The sequence below is a fragment of the Oryzias latipes genome, chromosome 14, assembly GCF_053564925.1.
Source record: "Oryzias latipes strain Hd-rR chromosome 14, Olatipes_Hd-rR_3.1".
Lineage (NCBI taxonomy): Eukaryota > Metazoa > Chordata > Actinopteri > Beloniformes > Adrianichthyidae > Oryzias > Oryzias latipes.
The window spans coordinates 32,025,484-32,041,297 of record NC_136250.1 but is presented as its reverse complement, the minus strand read 5'-3'; the positions used below and the strand labels follow the sequence as shown (position 1 = coordinate 32,041,297).

The 15,814-nt window shown below is 45.0% G+C and overlaps 1 long non-coding RNA gene across 1 annotated transcript; it reads right to left on the bottom strand.

Moving 5' to 3' along the window:
- Positions 1-3,419: 3,419 nt before the first annotated feature.
- Positions 3,420-4,712, bottom strand: LOC144983591 (uncharacterized). Its single transcript, XR_013647322.1, has 3 exons — positions 4,423-4,712; positions 4,048-4,171; positions 3,420-3,679 (listed from the first exon to the last, which is right to left on the bottom strand). It is a non-coding gene; the product is annotated as an uncharacterized LOC144983591 (long non-coding RNA).
- Positions 4,713-15,814: the final 11,102 nt, after the last annotated feature.

Sequence of the window (15,814 nt, the reverse complement as noted above, 5' to 3'; positions counted from 1 at the left end):
CTCTGGGTGTCATCCGCTTTGGCTGCGGGGTCTGGGGGGGGGTGGTGTGGGGGGTCTTGTCGGCCCTGTCCTGTGGGGGGGCATTCTGGGGGAGGGGGGGGCACTATTGGTACGGGGCAGGGGGGGTTGACGGGTCGGGGTCTCCGCTGAGGCCATCGGCGGTTTCCCCGGCCGGTCGGCTGCCTCGGTCCCGTCGAGGCCTGACCAGAGCTCTTATAGAGCCGGCGTTTGGGGGTGGGGGCCTGGGCTTGCTCCGGGGGGGGGGGGCAACGCTTTCTGGCTCCTCTCTCTCTGTGTGGGGGGGGTGGTGCTGGGCCTGGGGTGTCGGCGCCTCCGGGGGTGGGGCCCCTGGGCTGGGTGGGCCTGGCCCCCTTGCTGGGGGGGGGGGGGGGGGACAGCTGTTTGACCATCGGGGGACAGTCTACCAGCTGTCCCCAACTTACCCCCTTCCTCATATAACCTCATAATAGGGTGAGGTGAGGGGCTTAGCCTGCGATGAGCCTTGGGGGGGGGTTTACTAGGCAGTGGCCCCCCTCCTATGGTTGCCGTATGGAGTGGACTTTCGGTTTTATTTGCACCTTAGACATGTAGGGCCCTTGGTAGGGGGGGGTGCTTGGACATCACTGCCAGCAAGCAGCGGATGTCCTCCTAGCACCCTACCCGCCAATTTTAACCACACCTTAGACATTTAGGGCCCCTTGGTGGGGAGGGTGAGGGGACGTCACTGTGAGTAATTAGGAGATGTCCCCTTAGTGCCCTACCCGCCAATTTTAACTGCACCCCCCTTAGCACACACACGCCTCCCCCCTCAATATATACATCCCAACATAAACACACACACATGCACACACACACCCTCTCAAACACACATACACGCACACACATTTTGCAAGGAAGGTGGGACCTAGGACCATCTGTCCCCTGCCTCTTCCCTGGTGGGGGGTCCGGGCCCCTTTGCAACGGCGGCCGTGTCCCCGGGGTGCCGGCTTCCTGGGCCCGGCGGTGCTCTCTCCGCGCGGTGGGGGGGTTCACATCACATCTGAGCCGGGAGTGTTTGTGTCCCTGGGGGGTGGGTTCTGGTCCTTGCTCCTGAGCGCTGGGCCCCGCCAAATTTCCAACTGTGGCCGAGCCTGGTCGGGCCATATTTACAACACCCCTTGTGGGCCCTCTTTTTTCCCCGGGGTTCCCCCCTCTATGGCGGGGGCGGCGGGCCCCTGCCTCGCTCCTCCCTGGACCAACCGTGGGCCGGGTGGATGGCTGCCTGGAGTGCGGAGCGGGTCACCCTTGGGGGGTCCTGGCTCGTACCTGGGGTTGGGGCGGGGGGATGCCCGGAACTCCTGGGTGGTGGTGGGGTGCTCGTCTGGGGCTGTGGGCATCCTTCTCCGGTGGGGCCCTGCGTTGGGTTTTCCCGGCGCAGCGGGGGGGCTGCTCTCCTGGTTGGGCTGGGGCGGCGCTCTCTCTCCCTCCGTGCCTCCCTGCTCTCTGGCTCTGGGGGCCTTGCGGCGGCCCTGCTGGCCCTGGCCTGGGTGGCGGGCTTGGTCGCCCGGGCGGCGGTTGTTCCCTGCCGGTTCCCGTGTGGCGTTGGGGGGATTCCGGCTGCCGCTGCGGTGGGGGTCTTGGGGTGGGGATGGCTGGGCACTCTCCCTCCTTCTTTTCACGTTACACTATCCATTTTAGAAGAACATAAACACTCACCTGAGCACAGGTGTTAGCTCACCTTTGCACTAACAGTTCGCATGACTGAATGACTGAAATATTTCACACTAGTTGGTTTTAAGGCATAAGTATGCGTGTGAACGCTATCTGTGTGTTGTGTACATGTCAACAGGTGGACATTTTTGCAGCTAGCAGGTGTGTTTATAACATTTGAGTGTGTGTGTGGACAGGCTCCGCCCTTTTTGTACTACATTTGAACCTTACCATAATGATTAACAACCAGTAAACTTGTTGCTTTATGCTGCTTCATGATCTTATCCCCCTTCCCCTCCTATTATCACCCCCTACCCCCCCTCTCTCTATCGTCCCTCTCTCTTCTTCCCCTCTTTCCTTTTCCGTCCGGTCCAACACCAAAGATTTTCAAACATGATTGAAATTAATAAAGTTTGGCCTCAATTACAAAAGGGGTTTATTCAGACATACCTTTGGTTTGTCTGAAGATTAATAACCCCTATTGTTAAAGTAAAATATGTCCAACACAAGAGGCCCTCAGCTCTCATCTGTCTGCCCAGCTGTTGGACAGGACAAGTTAAAATAAAAAAAATAAAAAAATAAAAAATGCACACATTCACTTGTAGTTTTAGTTTTAAACATATTGTAGTGGACTAAGTTGGACTGGGCGGCTGTTGGGACGCGTTCTAAGTTCTGGAGTTCATTGAACACATCATGCAGAGTTGCTGATTGGCCCTCAGTCTGTCGCTCAGCCTGTCGTTGGGGGGTTTGGACCAATGGGGTTCAGTTATGGGCCGACTAAGGGTAATAGGAGGGCTGGTGTAGGAATAAATAGTTGGGGGAGCGCTCTCGTCTCGGTGGGAGAGATTGAGGAGCTGCTGAATAAGTTGTACGGCGCTGGTTATGGCCTGGAGTAACCAGAATAAAGAGCCTCAAAAGAAGTTAGGTCTTAGTGCCTCAGTGTTGGAAAGGGACACTACATTATTGTATGGCTCTCACGAAATGACATTTAAAAATATGTGGCGTTTATGGCTCTCTTGGCCAAAAAGGTTCACGACCCCTGCTATAGAGAAACTGAATGCCTGCTTCAGAGACATCAAGACCTGGATGACAATTAATGACCTCCTTTAAACCCAGAAAAAACTGAGGTCATTAGCCCTTGTGTTATCTTAGATGACCCCCCCCCCCCTTCCATTGACGTGTTTGTTATGTCTTGCTGTTGCTGCTGCTGCTGCTTTGCTGCATCACCTGTCATTCTGCTCACCTGGCAGGTGTGGCCAATGATCTTGATCAGCACCTGACAGGTATTTAAGTCAGAGGAGGCCACAACCGAAGGAGAGGCATGCAGAGCAGAGCAGAGCAGAGCAGAGCAGAGCAGAGCAGAGTAGGAGGCTGAGGTAGTGATGGGACGATGATACCTCAAGGAGTGTATTGACACACTAAACAAACTGTGTCGGCACTGTATTGATACTGTGTTGGTCACCCAATAGTGACCCCTGCAGTAGTTATGGAATCATTGCAGGTAAAGAAATTCCTTGTTCGTGTAAATGCTAAAACTGAGTTGGTATGTAAAATATAGCAAATTAGAGTAAAAATGCAGAGTTACAATTTTTCTACTTTTTATGTGCACATTTGTCAACTTAACTGTTAAATCCTATGAAATAAAAGACAAAAAAGTGATTAGTTCATGAATTTTTATTGAAGAACAAAAGTTTTTGGAGTCTCTTTGCTCCAAGGCGATTTCTCCTCTTACACACCAGCTCCCCAGTCTTGGAAAATACTCTTTTGCATGGAACAGACGATGATGGTGAGCAGAGAGTTTTAAGTGCAAGTTCATGAAGATGTGGGTATATTTCCTGGTTCAATTTCCAATATTGCAAAGGATCTTGGTTTCTGGGTGAGTTTCTTTCTGCCAGGTAGCGTTGGACTTCAATAATGGAGTCAGCTGTTGCGTTCCTCGTCTTCTGGGTCTCTGCAACCTCCATATCTAATGTTTTCCAGAGATTGTGCCCTAAAAAATAGTTAATCATTACTTTATTATCACATGATAATAAACAGGTGATACAGGAGATCCCTGAATCCCTCATTTTCAACAAAGCTGAGTGGCTGACAGTCTTTGATGATCATATTGACCACTGCCTCATCCACTGCTTGCTTGTTAGGAACTGCAAGCCAAAAGGAACTATTTTGTCAAAAGCTTAATAAAAGGACTGTAATTTTTTACAAACAATATCAAATAGACATAAGACGACATGGTGGAGTAGTGGTTAGCACTGTTGTATCACAGCAAGAGGGTTGGAGGTTCAATACCAGGCCTTGAGCCTGTCTGTTTGCATGCATGTTTTTTTAGCACAATTTTTAGAGAGAATTTCAACATACCTGGGGTACTCTCACGAGTAGCTGCCAATTCTTCATTGCCATGCCGAGCTCTATAATGCCTCAGCATTGATGAAGTGCTCTTATTGATATAAGATAGCTCTGTGGAGCAGAGCCGACACTTCACCTACAATAACATAAAAAGTTAATTTATCTGAAAACAATTCAAACCTCTTACCAGAACATTGCATTAAAAAAATAGACACCCTATCTCAGGATTACGAGATCAGGATCTCATAATTACATGATAACATGAATAAAGCAACTGTAAGGCTCTTTAACTATCATATGTATCACAGGTCATTCACTTGATAAACTGATAAAGTGAGTGCAATGCACCACCTTAAAAAATAGTATATAAAGGAGAAAAAGATTTACCTTGTTTGGCGTCACGAGATCAAAATTATTCCACACCGGGGAAAACTTCCTAGGACGATCGATGATCAAGCAAAACTCCATCCGACAAACCCACGACATGTTCATACAGTTTGTTTCCTTATAAACACACTTTGGCGCGGCACATCCAAACGATACAGTTCCTGTATCGGTCACGTGATTCTTTCTTAAAGCAATACGCGCACCGAAACGAGGTTTGACTCTTGAGGTCTCGGCACTGTGCTGCACCCGTGTCGCTCGTCCCATCACTAGGCTGAGGAGCAGTTGTATTGGGTTGGAGCTGTGCTGGTTGGTTTGTTTCCCTTTTGATTCCCTCTTGGTCCTCAGCAGTCTTATACTGCTGGGTTTTGTTATTATAGTTTGGGGTTGGACCTTGGTGGTCCTTATTCGCGGGCTTTGTTTACTTTCAATAGTTAGATTTCGTTAGGCAGCCTTAGCAGGGAGCTGCTGACTCCGACGGTCAACGTGGCTGGGTCAGTTGTCTCCCTGAATTATTTTCTGTTTGGCCAAGGCTCCAATCTCTTTGTTTTGTTTTTTTTGTCAGGACCAGGGGGGTATTCCAGGAAGCATGTTTAAACTATCCTGACTTTAACCCTGAACTCTGGCTGATATCCGCCTGAACTTGCTTACTCTGGGTATGTCGGTTCCAACAGACCGGATAAGAGTTAGCGTAATTACGCTCCACTTGGTAACCCTGGGTTAACGCACGTGCACAGCAGGTACATAAAGACATTCTCAATGGATCGCAGATTTATGGAGTCACTACGGAAACGCGTGGAGAAAAAAAAAGCGAGCGCTATACTTCAGTGAGACGGAGTCTGAGATTTTAATGACGGCGGATGAAGATTATACGTCCATCAATAAAGTAATACGGCTGCATCATCAGCAAAAGAGAGTTTCTGCTTGTAGTAGAAGAACAGACAAATTAAATGCACGAGTTTCTGATCTTATTTCCATTTTCATGTGACGCATATATATATATATATATATATATATATATATATGTATGTATATATATATGTATGTGTATATATATGTATATGGCTGGGTAGCTCGGTTGGTAAGGTGCAGAACTGTCATGCAGGAAACCCCGGTTCGATTCCCAGGGCGGAATGAACAATTAATGGTAATAGAAAAATGGCAATGATAAATGGGTTAATTACCATGGAAGTGGGGCAATTACCATAACAATGACGGGCAATTAATATCACCAGTGAGGGTCCTTGGGCAAGATCCTTAACGCTAATGCCTACCTGACAACATGAGAGACAATGAACCACATGTCATGCCGGCTCAGACGTCGCCCGACCAAACAAGGTCTGCGTCAGGTGCTGAGGGACCAGAGCACCCTGATGGAAAGTGGGCCACTGGAACAAGACGGAAATGGACTAGATGTGAGAACAAGGTTCTGTTAGAATGCTACTACTCAAGTAATCCCACCCAGAGGGGTTACATGCAGAGAATGTGGAATGAATGGATGCTTCGAAACCCACAATCAAGGCTAACTGCCAAACAACTGTTAGCTCAGTGCTCTAACATCCACAAACGGCAACTCCTATCACAACTTGAGATTGAAGCGCTACAATAGAATGCCACGGGAGAGCCAGAACAACAGGTCAGAGAGGAGGTTATACCACACTCCCACCCTGAGATTGGGTACACAGCCCCAATAACCACATTTCCGCTGACCGAGGCAGCAATTGACCTGAAAGACAAGATCATGTCTACAATGAACACTAGGCAACCCCGACACCAGCTACAATGGTTAAGTGATGTACCGCCTGAAAGTCAACTGGAAACTGTGAATGAAGCATTGAGGGCGATTCCTACCACAACCATCACAGAAACCAATGTACTGGTTTACACTTCAGCAGCAGTGTAACACTCTACAAACAAAATTTGAAAGCCTTACAACCCACAGGTCTGTTAGTTCCTTCTTAAATGCTTATTTAAGTGTATGTGAAAGAAACAAAACCAGGCAGACTGTAGGAAAATATCTTTCGCTCTGAGATTTTTCCACGCATGTTCTATTAGTCGGGAGAGATAAAAGACCAAGATTCAGCCGGATAAAGTCACAGAAGGTTTATTCCCTAACAAAAGTTCTAAGACAGAATTAAAACAGATCTGGGTCCTCATTTTAGAAGGCCTTCAAAACGCAAGAAGTTACAGGCGTTTTACATGAAAGGCCACAAGGGAGAAGAAGACAATAAAATTATGCTCTGCTCAGACTTTTAAAGACAATTCGGATTTCCTCCTCCCATAGAAAACATGACGTCGAATCTCCACCCTGGAACACTTGGATTGGGTGACTGATGATCCGCCTTCGTCCATCAGCCAATAGTCGACGGTCACTCTCCGGACCCAATCCATCTCCCCAGGGGATGACTTCAAAGGTACGCCTGGTGCTGTGATAAACTCAGACTCTTCCTGTCCGTAACAAATCAGATTGACAGCAAGAAATCCATGGAGAGCCTAGGTTAAAGATCAACCTTTTTGTTCTTCCCTGGAACCGGACATCTACAGAAGTTCTCACAGCTATAATCTATTCCTCGTGGTTTAGATTAGAGTGCTGGCTCCATTTCTGCTGGCCAGTGCCCGAGAGGTCAGCATCCCCCTCCTCTGTAGGGGAATGAGTGACAGCTGCTGTCCATAGGTCACATCTCAGGAATGTGAGGTCAGGATGCACAAAGTTAAAGCACACACTTAAGCTATGGAATAAACTTCAAGTGATATATGTAAAACAGAAAACGTAATAAAATAAGACAGAGAAACCCTTCTAAAGTGAGGACCAAAAATATAATTTCCTTCAGTTCCCTCTCTTGGCCTCATGAAGTGAGGCCACACAAAAATAAAAACACATTATCACATTACACAATCAAAACATATCAGCCTACATTCAGACAGAAGCATTCTTGTATATTATAGTATAAAAAGTATAAAAATATAAAAAGAGAGCAAAGACAATCAAATTAACACTTCCTGTAAGAAAAGAACACCTGGAATTAAGGGGAGAAATTGAGACATATTAAGGCAGAATCAAAAATCACACAGGCAACGAAAGAGTAAAAATAGAAATGTTAAACATGACATCAAGCCTAATTCAGAAAATTTCTTCCATGTCCTCCATGGTGGTCCCATCGGAGAAGCTGCAATTCATATGGCCCACATAAATAAGAATAGCAATATTCTTAGTTAATATTCTTAGTTTGTTAGTTAGTTAGTATTGCAACAAAATCCAAAAAGTCATTCAGGGCCTTAACCACTCGTGTCCTCCTCCTGCATGTCCCACAAGCTCTGGCAAGCTTGGACCTGGCCTCCTATGGACTTCTGAATAAGCCTGGTAATTATTTAATCTGACACATGTGATACAACAGAACGACTGCAAAAGAGCTTGGGGTGTCTCCCCAAGATGAGTCTGCTGTGGATCTAAATATTGATTAGGGTTAGGGTCAGAAACTTAAAAAATAAAACAAGAACAAAAGACAATAATAAAATAAAACAATGACAAAACACGACAAGACAAGAATAAAAATGCACAGAAGAGATGTGATGGAAATGTCCACCACTTTGTCCTCTCCATAGTCTGCTTCTCCTCGTGCTGTTTTCATGGAAAACATAGGTGGGAGTATGCAAATTCAAGATAAAGACAAGTTTATTAGGGGCTGTCGTCTAATGACCCATGTGGTGGATTCTAACTCCACCAGCATTACTTATCACCTCAGGACAGTGTGGTAAAACCCCTTCATCCTCGCTGTGGATGAGATAACCAGATGAACAGACACACAAATCTCTAAAAAGGTAAAAAGGTCTATCAAAATTAACATTTAAACCTTCTTTCTAAACAAATACATTCAAACGATGATAATTGAAACAAAGATAATTGAAACCATGATAATACTAAAACAATTTCCTGCAACGAATCATTAATACCTCCTTTCCACCCTCTCTTGGCCTGGGGGGAACCCCAGGACACTAGTTGGGTGAAACCATGCAGGTCTAAACAAAGATAAGGCATAAATACATAAACTAGAGCAATTGAAAGTAAAAATATAGAAACAGTTTTGTGCACCGGTAAGGTGAACAAGCTGTCTGTCCAGATTCCTATGGAAGGCAAGATAACAACAGAAAGAAATGGAACCACGTATTGTCGTTGCCTTACTGCCATAAGGTTAGTCACACCCTCGTCATTTATCATCAACCTCAAGTTGTCCATGTGTTTCACAAAACAAAGAAGTGTCTACTACAACCACAAGAAAATCAACATGTCCAAACTATTTCCAGATGTTTATGCTGCAAAGTAGACATCCTACGCTCTATATACAGTGAAAAACCTGTGCTAAAAACAGTTCTGCCTAAAAATGAGACTTCCCTTCTGCTAAAGGGCAAATTCCTGTTGCATTTCGAAACTCAAACATACAATTGCAACAGAAGATCTTTTACTACTCACAGGCAGGTTTCAACAGTCGGAGCTGCTAGCTGCTACCCTCTAGTAGCACAATATCTTGTCAGAGAGACTGCAAACAGTGACTGAAAATGCCAGGAAATTTTATTAACACCTATGTACTAAAATGCGAATAACTGTCTGCTATTTTCACGTAATGGAATGCAAAAATAAGGGTTTGCTAAATCAATGGCAGTGAACAACACACATTGTTGAGCTAAAGTTGACAACATGCAATATGGATCAGGAACTAGAGTAATAGTGACATAATTAACAGTCCTTAAATCATATGCTATGCAATAAATTTTACCATCTGCTTTCAAGACCAGTCTAAAAGAAGTACTACGAAGAATGTGAATGCTACACCAGAGTTCCACAAACCAGTCTAAGTTTCCTTCATCCCTCCATCAGCTTCCTGCACCAGCATTACTGAAATCTAAAAACTTGTGCTCCTGCAATTACCTGAAGCACCACTAGGGAAGCGTGGAACATGAACCAACATCAAATGAACCTGTGGAGCATGAAGCATCAGAGAGCGTGTTTTAACAGCACCTCTGCATCTTCATGAGCTGTCTTCTGTCTGCCACGATGTTTGTCAATACAGAAATGGTCCAGAACTCAGGAATTTGTTGTTGGATGAACGGTTAACCTATACATTTTTATTGAGGGAGGAAAGTGAACACCTGAAAAAACACAATTCTACCAATCTGTGTTGTTAATGCCCCACTTAGTCATAGGACTGAGTTGCAGAGCCTCATGACCAGGGGGTGCTAATCCTATGTGGGATACAGCTGTGTCTGACAGCTAGTATCATTGCATTTGTGAGTGTATGAATGTACAATAAGCTTCTCGCCCTCAGGGCTAATATATGTCAGTGTAGTTCAAATGCCACGTGTGGCCTTCTACCTGCTGAAATATTACCGTGTACTGTCAATCCTAGAGTGTACAGGTCAGACCATTCGGAGGCGGAAATAGAGCTTTGAGGACAGGAGTCATGGTTTTCACGCCTGAAACCCATGAAACCACCTGGCGTGTCAGGGCCCTCTGGTTGTCTGGAGTGGGGGTTGGCTGTGGGGTCTGGCATGGCATCCAGTCTGCTGGCTCCTGTTTTTGACAAGACTGTCCCATCCCAACAGATTCACAGGCGTGTTTAGTGAATGCACGCATGAATGTTCCACCATCTGGTCAAAAGTCAGTCGGATGGTCTTTTGCAGGTTTTGAGGAGTCATTTGTTCATTTGTCAGAGCAGGTAGTGTCCACTAGAGTCATCAGTGGTTACCTCTCATCTTGGAAAAGACAATGGCTCTTGCATCATCAAGTGGTATTGTCCGACTTGCCCTGTGGTCCTCGCCACGGTGGAGGAGGGGCTTGGGGTGGTCGTGGGTACTGTTCATTTTTCCTCCAGACCCTCTGCCTCTGGGTCTGTGCATTCTGCTGTTGGGTACCTCGTTGTGGGCTATCACATGCCCAAGGGTTTGGAGTGCCACAGATGCCATTTCCAGATGCTGCTAGGGTCTCCTGGGTGGCTCACGTGTCCCAGGGTTTTCACCATGTTCTCCTGTCCCCGACTTACGAATGGCTGAGCATAACACGTCGCTTCTGCTGTCTCTGAGGGCATCAAAACTCAAAATTCATGTTATTATTTTTAAACACCATTTATCATGTGTGGATTTTTCAGCTGCTCAACTCCTCCCTTTCTCCTTTCTATTACCTGCAAATGTGCAGTAATACTTTACATGATTGAAGTAGTCATCTTAACCTCAGGGTCAGTCACCTCTGACTCGGCCCCCTTCTGGCTAACTGAGGTCCTTTTGGGGGAGGCGTGAGCATCTGCTCATGCTCTTGTACCCCTTAGGCAGAAGAATGTTCTGCATGAAGATTTATGAGGATTAAGGAAGGGTCTGGACTTCACTCTTATCTGGGCTGCCTTTCCTGCAAACATAAAGTTATGTGCTTCTAAGGACAAAAATTTAGAAAAATCATTAGTGTCCTGTTCAGGTTAAATGCCAACACCGTGGCTGCAAAAGTCAGTTGATCAGCGATAAAAGCCTATTCAAGAAAAAATCCCTAAATCTGTATGTGACCAATATAACGGGTGCGGAGCAAAAATGTTCAAAAATACACTTTCTTAGACACATTCTAACAGCTATTTATTCAGTTCTTTATCAAAAAGCAAGATCAATTGAGCTTTACAGTTTAACATTAACACCCTTAGTTCGACTTGTCCTGAAGGGCTTGCTGGTCCTAATAAGAATCTAGATAATTGCTAAAAATAACAATCTGACCAATCCAAACTTTTCCTTAAAGCTGCAGAACCTACAATTGCTAAAATACAGTAACAACTTTATCTTTCAAACTTGAATGCAAACCAAAACTGAGTGCCTCTTAGTACTAACCACCACAGTTCATACTGTGGCAGCTGATCGCAAAAATTCTACAAAGTGTAAATGTTCTAACACACAAAATGTCCTTTATACTACAGCACTTTTAAGACCTGCAGATCATCCTACCATCCTCCATGCCACAGATGGGAACTGCTTACAGAGGGGAAAAGAGGGGGGGGTGTTACATGGGGGGGTCATCATGTCTTGTAATTACTTCTTTTTCCTGCTAACAATTAAAACACTTCTCTTACACTGTCATAGAAGGCCTTTGTTTGTTCAATGCTGTTGCTGAGCACTGTCCATGTTCTATATACAAAATTGTACACCTTTCATTCTGATCATCATGGGAATTAAGAATTCCAATTAGTGTAAAATGAATGTTACAACATTGGGTAATGGTTAAACCTCTGCTCTTTGTCACCTAGAAGATGACAGCACCAACCTCTTTCTGTGAAAAATGAACTGCTTAAACCGTTCTATTCTCCTAATTCTCTATTCAGTTTTCCTTATTTAATCAAAAAACACAATTCACACTCTAAACTACAACAGGTTTGTTAAAACACAGACAATCAAGACGCAGACAAGAACTTCTAACAATTTTCTCAAAACCAAACCAAAAGACAAAACAAATTAGGTACCTTACACACAAAAATAAACCATTTCACTGAAATGAATCTTTTCTAACTAGTGTTAATATTTCCCCTTCTCTTTTCTCATCTTTCTCTTATAACAATTTTCAAATATTCTTGATTCTGATTCAAACGAACAAAACCGCCAGTCATGTGCTTCACATTCAAACATTCACAGCTGTGCAAATTCTGTTTTAAGGGAGTCCGAGTCTAAAAGAACCAAATGCTTATAACTAATTTCAATAAAACGTCTTTGAGCAAAACTGAACTAAATCTTGGTAATTAGGAAATACAAATAAATGAGAGAAAGATATTCAAAATACAAAAACCGAAATAATTGCAAAATTATTTTACACAAAATGTTTTAGACCGATGCTACCTTACCATGTTTTTGAAAAGATTTGGGTTACCTCCCGAGAAAGTAGTTTTCGTTCGACCAGAGACGGCTGCTGCAGCCATGCATGCAGTCATATCCTCGCCGTGGTGACAGAGGCTTCCGTCGGAGGCGCAGCGCTACTTAAAAACCTTTTTCTGCGAACTGAAAACCCACTGAAATTTGTTTTTAAACGACGTCTTACAACCGAGGTCATGACCACACTCGATAACGACGATCCCCGCCATGATTTTACCGCAGATTAGATCCCAAACTCTAACTGTAAAAGTTTAGCGTGTTTCGCCATTACGATTTCCGGGGACGCCGGCTCGCCGGCCACGTGGTACTAACAAAGCCAATCATAGACATCGACACATTCGAAAGCAACTAAAACCTCCAGTCATTGGTTCATTCGACGTAAACAAGATGGCTGCGGCCATAGACACAATAAACAAGGAAATGTGGAAATAAAGTTAAAATTCACAGATTTCAAACACTTTTTCATCCCATTCTTTCCAAAATCTCATACATTCCATTCCATTCATCCACATTCAAGTCATTTTCACCGCTGTTGTCAAGTCAAATCGTCACCGTCGTCTGTCGTCGTATTGTCTGTTCCACCCCAGTCGTATTTTGTCCGGACAAAATGCATCATATACCTCATATTTTCCTTTGATGTTAATTTCGAATCCTTCTCTGGTCACTCTCCATCTAAAAAAATAATTTGTCGAGGCCGCTGCCCCGTTAGTGTCTTCCAAATTACCTAAACGCGCAAAAATTAGTTCCTATACTACACTGTTTTTACGCCTTGGGCGTCTCTAGGACAAACAGACGGAACCTTATGTATTTTTAAATACATTACCTCAAACACAACCGATAAACCTAGGATACCTTTTCTGTACTGTTGTTGCACACTAGGTGTCACAAACTAACAGTCAACCATCCCTTTAAAGTTTGGGTCAACTTTTATTTATTTATTTATCTATTTATTTATCTATTTATTTATCTATTTATTTATCTATTTATTTATTTATTTTCGGGGGAAGCTCTACCGCCCACTCACTCGAGATCTCGTTCAATTTGAGTTATTCAACTATGAGATAAATTAATCAATATGCAGAATTTTGCAGCAGGCTTCTGCTCACCTGTTTTTGTATGCGGCCGCGTGAGAAGTCGACCAAGTGGACGGGAGGAAGCGTGCCCAGACTTTACACTGAAAGTCTCAAAAAATACGAAAAATACGTCACCGGCTCGATCCGTGTTCCGTTCCCCGACTTCACGTTTCGGGTCACCAAGTTTGTAGGAAAATATCTTTCGCTCTGAGATTTTTCCACGCATGTTCTATTAGTCGGGAGAGATAAAAGACCAAGATTCAGCCGGATAAAGTCACAGAAGGTTTATTCCCTAACAAAAGTTCTAAGACAGAATTAAAACAGATCTGGGTCCTCATTTTAGAAGGCCTTCAAAACGCAAGAAGTTACAGGCGTTTTACATGAAAGGCCACAAGGGAGAAGAAGACAATAAAATTATGCTCTGCTCAGACTTTTAAAGACAATTCGGATTTCCTCCTCCCATAGAAAACATGACGTCGAATCTCCACCCTGGAACACTTGGATTGGGTGACTGATGATCCGCCTTCGTCCATCAGCCAATAGTCGACGGTCACTCTCCGGACCCAATCCATCTCCCCAGGGGATGACTTCAAAGGTACGCCTGGTGCTGTGATAAACTCAGACTCTTCCTGTCCGTAACAAATCAGATTGACAGCAAGAAATCCATGGAGAGCCTAGGTTAAAGATCAACCTTTTTGTTCTTCCCTGGAACCGGACATCTACAGAAGTTCTCACAGCTATAATCTATTCCTCGTGGTTTAGATTAGAGTGCTGGCTCCATTTCTGCTGGCCAGTGCCCGAGAGGTCAGCATCCCCCTCCTCTGTAGGGGAATGAGTGACAGCTGCTGTCCATAGGTCACATCTCAGGAATGTGAGGTCAGGATGCACAAAGTTAAAGCACACACTTAAGCTATGGAATAAACTTCAAGTGATATATGTAAAACAGAAAACGTAATAAAATAAGACAGAGAAACCCTTCTAAAGTGAGGACCAAAAATATAATTTCCTTCAAGACCGAATGGGATTCCACTCGCCTTATTCACAAATATATATACACACACAACATACCCCAAAGATCAACAACCCTTCACCACCCTACACACACACACCCCAGTCTGAATGTTCCGTTTTTCCCTCCGCTCCTTTTGGCGTCTTCCACCCGTAACTGCGGAGGCAGTCTCAACTAGCGCGGGGTTTTTGAATGTTCCGTCCGCAAGTCAGAAATCATACGCCTTACCGGCTCCGTTGACCCACGATCGTCCCCCGTAAAACGGATTGTCTGGGGCCTCACCCCCAAGGCGGAAATACTCCCACAGTAAAGATACACAATCCGATATGGAAAGTTGACGTGCTGGGCTGAAGTCGCTGTTATGTGGCTCGAAATCCTCGTGTTGCGGCTGATGCTGACTTGCTCTGAGCATGCCCTCCTCGCAGCTCCCGCCCGGTCTGGAGTTTTCTGCCGAGTCACCTTTTCCCATCATTCCACACCTTTTGTGATAGCCCAATCAACCGTCACCTAGGTGACGGGACCACCAAGCCAATGGGAAGCCACTTGCACAAGTGTCCATCAAATGTGGGATATACCAAGGTGATGCTCTGTCCCCACTGCTGTTCTGCATAGGTCTGAACCCCCTCAGCCAAATAATCAACAAGACTGGCTATGGATACCGACTCGGAAATGGGGCCAACATCAGTCACCTCCTCTACATGGATGACATCAAGCTATATGCTAAGAGCGAGCGTGACATTGACTCCCTGATCCACACCACCAGGATCTACAGTACTGACATTGGGATGTCATTCAGGCTCGAGAAATGCAGCCGGATGGTGACAAAGAGAGGCAAGGTAGTCCACACAGGAGGGGTCTCACTCCCAGAAGGAACAATAGCAGACATCGAGGACAGTTACAAGTACCTTGGAATTCCGCAGGCAAATGGCAACCTGGAGCAGGCAACAAGGAAAGCTGCAACAGCTAAATACCTCCAACGAGTGAGACAAGTCCTGACAAGCCAGCTCAATGGCAAAAATAAGACCCGGGCAATAAACAGCTACGCACTGCCAGTTATCAGATACCCTCCAGGAATAATAAGATGGCCAAAGGAAGAGATCCAGACCACGGATGTTAAAACACGAAAGTTCCTCACCATGCATGGAGGGTTCCACCCCAAATCCAGCACCCTGAGACTGTATGCTAGCCGCAAGGAAGGAGGCCGAGGACTAGTGAGCGTAGAAGCCACTATCCAGGATGAAACATCCAAGATGCATGATTACATCAAGCTCAAGGCCCAAAATGACAGTGTGCTCAGTGAATGTCTCAGGCAATGGAGAGCAGAGGATACAGTGGTGGAGGACAGATCCTCATGGGAGGACAAACCCCTGCATGGGATGTACCACCGGACCATAACTGAAGTGGCTGATATCAAGAAGTCCTACCA